The sequence below is a fragment of the Ptychodera flava genome, chromosome 15, assembly GCF_041260155.1.
Source record: "Ptychodera flava strain L36383 chromosome 15, AS_Pfla_20210202, whole genome shotgun sequence".
Classification (NCBI taxonomy): Eukaryota; Metazoa; Hemichordata; class Enteropneusta; family Ptychoderidae; genus Ptychodera; species Ptychodera flava.
This window is the reverse complement of record NC_091942.1, coordinates 7,289,052-7,297,741: the sequence shown is the minus strand read 5'-3', so window position 1 is coordinate 7,297,741 and position 8,690 is coordinate 7,289,052.

Below are 8,690 nucleotides of genomic sequence, written 5' to 3'. Positions count from 1 at the left end.
TCAGAAACAATGTCTATTCCCACCATACCTTCGCTTTAGCTATATTGGAGTTCGTATGAAATTCCATCTCTGAGAGAAATTTCAGCTAATCCAAACCACGGTCATTTGAAATTGGAACAAGTTTCTTCTCAAAGCAAAAAGACTTTAAATAATAGCACACTTAGGGGAATAGAAATCTACTTGAATCCAATGAAAACCCATTAGGGCCATTTTTGAAAAAAAATATCATCTCGTGCGCACAAGATACAATCTTGTGCGCGTGGGATAGTTTCTCGTGGCCGCGAGATAGTATCTCGTGCACTCGAGATAATACTTACTTTTGAACGTTTTTATGCGCAGAATGTCAGTTGTGCAAGATGAAATATGTAAATTTACAAACGTATTTTTTCCGATCTTCTAGCTCGCGCCTTTTCATATATGCATGAAACTACTTGAAAAGGCTTAAGTTATTGTGAGTTTATTTTATTTGGTGACAATTGATAAGGTATACATTAGCTTTACGAGGGCCTTTTCACATCATGACTAAAAACTAAAAATGAGACTCCACTGACAATGCAGTATAAAAGATTAGTCTATAACTTTTTCTGTATTTAAACTTGTATGTCCTTCCAAACATATCTATACATGCGAAAGTTTACGGCAACAGCGATTCATTTGGATTCTGTCATTGCCAGATACAGGTTGACTGTTAAAGTGGGTGTGTCAGCAGAGAAGAAAAAGTGGTTTGTTTTGGTCATTGATACAGTAAAAGAGAGGCAGTTGACGCGATTTATTTGTCTTTTTTGGTATGACATTTCTGCAACACTTAATGCCTCACGCAATGAAAAACACTCCATATATACAGAATAAAGACAGTTTGGCGTCCTTCTCAAATTACCCGAAATGTAATTCTCGCCTACAAGTAATAGTTGTGCAACATTTTCTCTCCCTTATCTACACTTGACGTATGTGGAAGAAAAGCAGTTGGATACGTTGGAATTAAGTAATTTTAGTGATAGGACTTTGTCAATCACTTGGGCTTTGGTGTATTGGTCGTTTGTGAAGGATACACAGGTTTCACAATGATGCAGGCTATAATCGGAGACAAAGACAGTGTTTTTGCCTCATGATTTATCCGGTGGTCTGGGTTTTCTTTTCGGCATGCTTTTAAGTACTTGCAAACAACAGCAGCTGATAGATGTAACAGTGGCGCGAAAACAAGCGATCATTAATGAAGTATCATCTATCTACCTATATGACCTGAACAAGCCAAACTAACTTGCAACAAGTGTAGACACTCTGCCTTCCTTTCAGAGTACAATTATGAGGAATATTATTTCTCTTTAGTCGGACATTGCAGTTTATCGTTGGTGGTACTTAAACCAAACACACTCCGTCTCCCTTGGAAAAGTGAAAAGCAAGGTACTGCCTATTGTTTGTCAACCCCTTTTCATGTACTCCATTATTGTTATTAAAAATTCGTAAAGGCTTGTTTTATTGCGTCCACTGCAAATTCAAACACTATTACTAATAGTACAATTATGCATAGTTTCCTATATTACCCATCCTTACAGGAGTAATATCAAATAGACTGTCCTATTTAATTAATTAAGTCGTGTGCTTGTAAAAAATGTGATAGCGGTAAAACCCCAAGGCTTAATAACTTCATTGCTAGAGGGAAAGTTTTGGCTCGCCAGTAAAGACTAGTGTAAAAACACTCTCCAAGCTCGACCAGTACTGGTACGAGAGGCAAAATCTCAAAGTACACCCCTTCTACTTCATCGTAAAAATAATGATTGTAGCAGTGTGACACTTCGTCCTGCCGTGTCTGAATACCCTTTGCTCAGAGCATCTGAAAAAAGGAAAGGCCTAAGTCCAATATTGCCGCTGTTTGTCACATTAAAGTTTATGCGGTTGTATAGTTAATGATAATCTCTTGGGCTTAGTTATTTACCTTTGGCGGCGTTATTTACCTTGCATTCTTAATCAAAGTGAGTTTATGAACCGTTTGTGCGTTTTATAAAGCGGTAGTGTTAATAATGATGGGTTAGTCACCTTACCATGCTCTAGTGAAATTAAAAAAGTCGAGCTCGCGGCCTATGATTCGTCCATCTCCTTGTTTTTATTTTGTTGTGCCTTTCCTGGAATTTTTTGTAAGGCACGGTAGCCCTAGATCCCTGATGCATCATTTTCAATCAGAACTCAAATAAACTCGAGCAAATATGTTCACCGTGACAGACCAGCACAGTTCATTTTAGATTCTGAAGAACCATTAAGCTGTCGCGGACCTTCGGAATAAAAGGTGAGCATATTTGTACAGAACAGTTCTGCAGGTTTTTTGTATTCATATCTTTAAATAATGATTTGAGGGTGACACTACTGGTTACAAATGCATCTCAAGATCAGTAACTTACTGATGATGGAGAATAAATATTGATCACTTGATAGATAGGTAGATAGATAGATAGATAGATAGATAGATAGATAGATAGATAGATAGATAGATAGGTAGATAGATAGGTTGATGGATAGAGAGAGAGATAGCTAGAGAGATAGATGCACAGGCAGACGGACGACAGACAAACAGACGTGCACACAGACAGAATCTAACCCTAGACGTGCATAATCTATAACAAGCACTGTACTAACGTACCATAACGCATGGCAGCATTTGAAATGTTGAGCCGTTATAATGCTCTTGTTTTCACCTTTACACTGAAGGGCTTACATTTACATTTAAATACACCATACTGACTATGTTAGAGACAGTTCTGCCACATATTACTGATAACTGCTGGGCGGGCCCCTTAACTACTGTGCATGTCCATTCTATCATACGTGTGACCTGCCTTTGTGCGTAGTCTTAGCGAATTACTCCTATAACATGCAGTTTCTGAGATTTATTGAGTATTGATTTTTTAAATTCGTTTCGTGTAGAGCAAAAAGTCACCTTTCATCTTTTTAATCACCTGAGGTGTCGACAGTGCACTTAAGTAGTGGAGAAAATTTTGATTATGGGATAGGAGCAAAATGAACCAAAATCGCTACAAAAATTCCCCTTCTCTCCCCCCCCGATATAACCCTCTGTAGATCAGTTTGCTATAAAAATGTTGACTGAATGCTCATACCTGTTGCTGACCTGCAAAACTCTCTAGTCGATTTCAGTTTTCTGAATTTAATCTTTGACCTATGAACAAACTCTGAGGTCGATTTCCTTTTACTGAGTTTGACCCTTAACGAGCACCTGATCTTATTAAGAACATATTTCATCAGGCACAAGAAATTCAAAGCAGGAAGAATTTAGTCCTCCTCAGGAACGATACATGAGACATTATGGACAAAATGGTCATGAAAGTTGATTCAGAAAATACAAAGCACTGCTGTGTGTATTTGAGTTCGGCAGGAACAGGTCTGAGCTTTCAGTCAACGTTTTTATAGCAAAACTGATCTACAGAGGGTAATTGTGTGAGGGGAAGAAGGGAGGATTGGTAGCCACTTTGATTCATTTTTGATACTATCCTTGAATCCAAATTTTCTTCACTACTCACTTGCAAAATCAGCATTTTCCCTTACACGAAGTAATTTGTACAGTAGGTCCATACACTTGCTAACAAATACAAAAGGAGATTCTAAATTACAGTGGGTCGGGTTACAAGAAGCACACATATGATCAAGATTGATGCCATCATGTCATCGTGCTATTTGGATACAGGCAGGTTGATATTAGTCCAGTCATTTTATGCCAAAAAAGGGGGTAACCCACCACAAGTTGCAACAGAATTTATTTTTTCACCATTCATCTCAGAAAAAACCCAATATAAAAACATATCAAAAGTCTTCCAAAATCCAAGGAGTGGAAAACCGCCTAATTTGCATAAATCCAAAATGGCCGCCCCGGTATTATAGGTTCAACGCTTTTGGCCACTTACTACCCAATATTGGTCCGATTTTGATAATTTTTTTTATTTCCATATACCTTGTACATTCCCTTCATATTTTAGACATGTTGACGATAATTCCATCGTTATTATTTACAAAACAGGAACATAAGTCTGAATTTTACGGTAAACCAATAGTATTCTCACATACTATGTCTTGTAATCAATACTTGTTTCATTTTATACGATACAAATGTCTGTAATGTGAAATAAATAAATAAATAAATACATAAATAATTAAATGAATAAATAAATAAATAAGAAAGAAAGAAAGACAAGAAAGACAACATTATTCATCAGTTGTTGCTTCGTCTTTTGTAGTAAAGGGAAAGCAACTCCACATATTGTTCTTATTTGTTTTTTTTGCGTTTCCTGTATCACGATATTGTGTATAATATAAGTGTATATCATGTTTGGCTGTTTTATGTAAAATGTTGCTTAGCCATGGCCAGACGTACCCGTAATCTACGTGTCTTGTGTTAATCCACACTGGAGCGGAGACATTGCTGTGACACTACGATACTTTGGCGCTAAGTTACGAAAACATAGTTTTCTGGGGTACTCACTGGGAGATAGGTTCGGGTTAGAGAGACACAGAATGGCCGGAGACAGCTTTGTATTGTGTCTTAGTATGACCAAGTTCAAAGCTAAAAAAATGAAACACAGAAACAAGAATCATAGTATGACAAAAATAACGAAACGTCGCAATAGAACAAAATTGAGCACTGTATCAAACAACAATCTCAGATTCATTAAGAACCTATCGACACACAAACTCACCAACAATGAAATCAACGTACTTAGCAAAGGCTTAAAATTCATTCCCACACCATATCGTCTTAACAGAATCCACCTGTTAGGGGACATAAAAATACATTCGGAAAATGAGACTCCGATATATCATGAGACACAAACAGACCGTACAACACCCATTCAAAATGAACTCTACAGTGTGATGGATCCCTCATACAACCGAGAACACAAGACTAGAAAAATATTTGGAAGCGACAAAATTGGCTATTGTTAACACACCTATTCGAAAAACAAAAAACAACATGACACGTAGCGTTGAAAACGATATCAAAAAACAAGAACATAACCATCGAATTCTTTGATAAAGGACGGGGGACACAAATTTTAAATACTGATGATTACATAAGACAATGCCAATGTCAACTTAACGATCAACAATACTACACAAAATTGGCAAATTGGCATAAACACAAAAAATACAATAGAAGACATACACAATCTCACGACAGAAATGTACAATGAAAAACATATTGACCATCACACACCAGTCAATAGAAAAATAAGAACACCACTTTGGTACCTTCTACCGAAAATACACAAAATGCCGCCACCAGGAGCTATGTTCGTAAGACGGCCAATCATAAGTGGATGCTCCAGTCCAACATTTCACATATCAGTATTCATTGACCATTTTCTCAAACAAATCGTCAAGAAACAACCAACATACATCAAAGACAACAGACTTTATACGGAAAATTAAGACAATCAAAGTTCCGGTCAAAGCGACATGTACACGAATACACCACATGATGAGGCGATTGAATCAGTCGGCAGAGCATTAAGTCAGGAAAGACCATCAAACAATTACATAATCAAGCAACCACCAACGAAACACATGATAGCTCTGCTAGAAATAATCTTAAAAAACAACAAATTTGAATTCAACGATGAATTCTACCAGTAAATATGGGGGTGCTCGATGGGGTCCCCGCCTTCTCCAGAAATAGCAGATATTACATTTCACGAGACAGAAACGAGAATAATACAGAAACACAAACAACAAATATCGACCTGGCTGAGGTTCAGGGACAATGTTTTTCTGATTTTCATCAGAACACAACACGAACTCAATGAATTCATATCAAACATCGACAAAATGCATCCTACTTTCAAATTTTCATTTGAAAGCTCCTCTCAAGAAATCACATATTAAGACCTGACTACACATATTAAGACCTGACTATCAAAAAAGGTCGTCGATACAACAAAGAGAATATTCTCGATATCAAGACACACACAAAGCCAACAGATACACTCCAATTCTTACAAAGAAACTCATGCCATCCGGCAGCAATATTCAAAGGTCTGATCAAAGGTGAAACATTACGATACATCAGGACATGTAACAACGATACCGATTTTTACTCAGAAAGTCACACAATTTAGTGAAAAATTACAAGACCGACAATACAAAAAAATGAAATAGAACGCATTATCAGAGAGACAGATCATAAAAGCAGAAAAAACTGCTTGAACTACAAAAAGAAAGAAATTATGCCACCAACAATACAATAGTCTTTGTAACAACATATAGCCCGTACATAGAAACGACAAAAATCAAGCAAACCCTGACAGAAAACTGGAGTGAACTTGAAAAAGACGAAACACTAAAAAAACTGTTCCAAAACCAACCAATAATCGCATATAGAAGGAACAGAAATATAGGCGACACACTTATAAGCGCCAGACTTCACAAAAACTACAAAAGCTCAAACTCAGGTTAACACCTACACAACCACAACGAGATCAAACTGTAGACATTCTAGCTTCCCTACTTGAACAACAAACGTAAGCGGAACAACATATTACCAGAAAAAAACAATCAACCATTCAACACGTCTCACCAATCAAAAATGAATTTTAAGCAACTGATGAAGAAAAGGTTCGTAGTGTCGCAGCAATCTCTCCACTCCAGTGCGGATTAACACAAGACACATAGACAACGGTACGTCTCGCCATGGTTAAGCAACATTTTACATAAAACAGCCAAACATGATATACACTTATATTATACACGATATCATACGAAAAACGCAAACGACCCAAATATGAACGATGTGTGGAGTTGCTTTCCTTTACTACCAATACTGTTTAATTCCCGTGTGATCTGTACACCTTCAAGGAGACTTTAAACCCCATCTCCCTTGGCTCGGCTCTCCCGCGCTGGCACACCCTGTCAATTCAGGCACGGCTGTTTATCTACAATTTGGGGTAAAATAAACAGCATTTGGTAAACTGATAATTTTACAATTACCAGCTAGTATTGCACCCCATGTTGAATTTCACAACTGTGGTGACAACCAGTGTACCCTGGTAACACAATATCACCACTCTAGATATAACTAGACTTCAAACCATGTTAACTGAGTTTGATATGAATAAACCGCCCACTTTTTATAGAACGAATGTTCTAAACAATGCGTAAGTTCAGCCGGTGGCTTTTAATGTGAAATAGGGAATAGGTTATTGGCAAATAAACAACCAAAAATAAAATGGATACATATTCTGTATTAGTTATACTGAGATTGCTTTCAATTTTATTTATATATTTCACACCATATACATTAGCATCTTGCAAAATTAGACAAGTATTGATTGGAAGGTAAAGTGTGTATGTGTGTACCATTGTTTTACCCTGAAATTCAGACGTGTGCCTGTTTTATTAATAACTACAATTGGAAATACCCTAAAATTGTAGGAAATTAGAAGAGAATGTACAATGTTGATTCTATAATACCGGGGTGGCAATTTTGGATTTATGCAAATTAGACATTGTTCCACTCCTTGTATATTTATTTATTTATTCATTTATTTATTCATTTAACATTACAGACATTTGCACATTTTAAAATCATGAAACAAGTATTGATTAGAGGACATAGTGTGTGAGAATACCATTGTTTTACCGTAAAATTCAGACTTATGTTCCTGTTTTGTAAATAATAACAATGGAATTATCGTAAACATGTCTAAAATATCATGAAAATGTACAAGGTACATGGAAATAAAAAAAATTTCAAAATCAGACCAATATTTGGCAGTAAGTGGCCAAAAGAATTGAACCTATAATACTGGGGCGGCCATTTTGGATTTATGCAAAATAGGCCGTTTTCCACTCCTTGGATTTTGGAAGACTTTTGATATGTTTTTATATGGGTTTTTCTGAGGTGAGTAGTCAAAAAATAAATTCTGTTGCAATTTGTGGTGGGTCATTTCGTATTTTGACTGGACTATATCCAGGCAAACCTAATTTTTGCAGTTATACGGTATAAATATCTCTGGCAACCGAATTGTGGCTGCAATGTTACAATACTATCAAAGCAGTGACACAAGCTTAAACTCCAGCAGTGCTGTTTAAGGCCTGCTGCATCATTGTTGCTTCATGTCCACAGCTAGCAATAAAAGGAAAGCAACTCCACACGTTGATCATATCTTGACATATTTTGTATGGTACGTTTCTGTTATAAGGTAATGTTTGACTGTTGTTTGTTCTTACTCGTCTATTGTTAACTTTGTGGGGTACCACTTGTTGACCTGTCTCGTAACAAATAAAGTGTGACGTCACCTCGGTTCCCTGCTCTGTATTCAGTCTTCAGTTGGCTGCCCATTCATAAAAGGAAAGCATTCACCTTTGAAGGTCATGCAAGGTCTTGAAATCAATTGATATTTTAAAAATACATTATGTAGATGCGCTCAGTTCGCTGTCGTTGGCGTTTTAACAAAGTCTGTTGACAGCAAATCCCATTCTGCGACTCAACGGTTAGACTACACTTTGGTGAGATATCGGCTCCAGCTAGATGTCAGGGCATATCTTTGTAATGAGATATGCAATACAGATACAGTACATGAGATATTTTGAACTTCACATTACACTCTAAGAAACAAAATATCCAGTTAGGGACAGTGTGGTCGTCATTAAAATTAGTAGGAGAGCTATTTCGACAATGATATCTGAGCAAC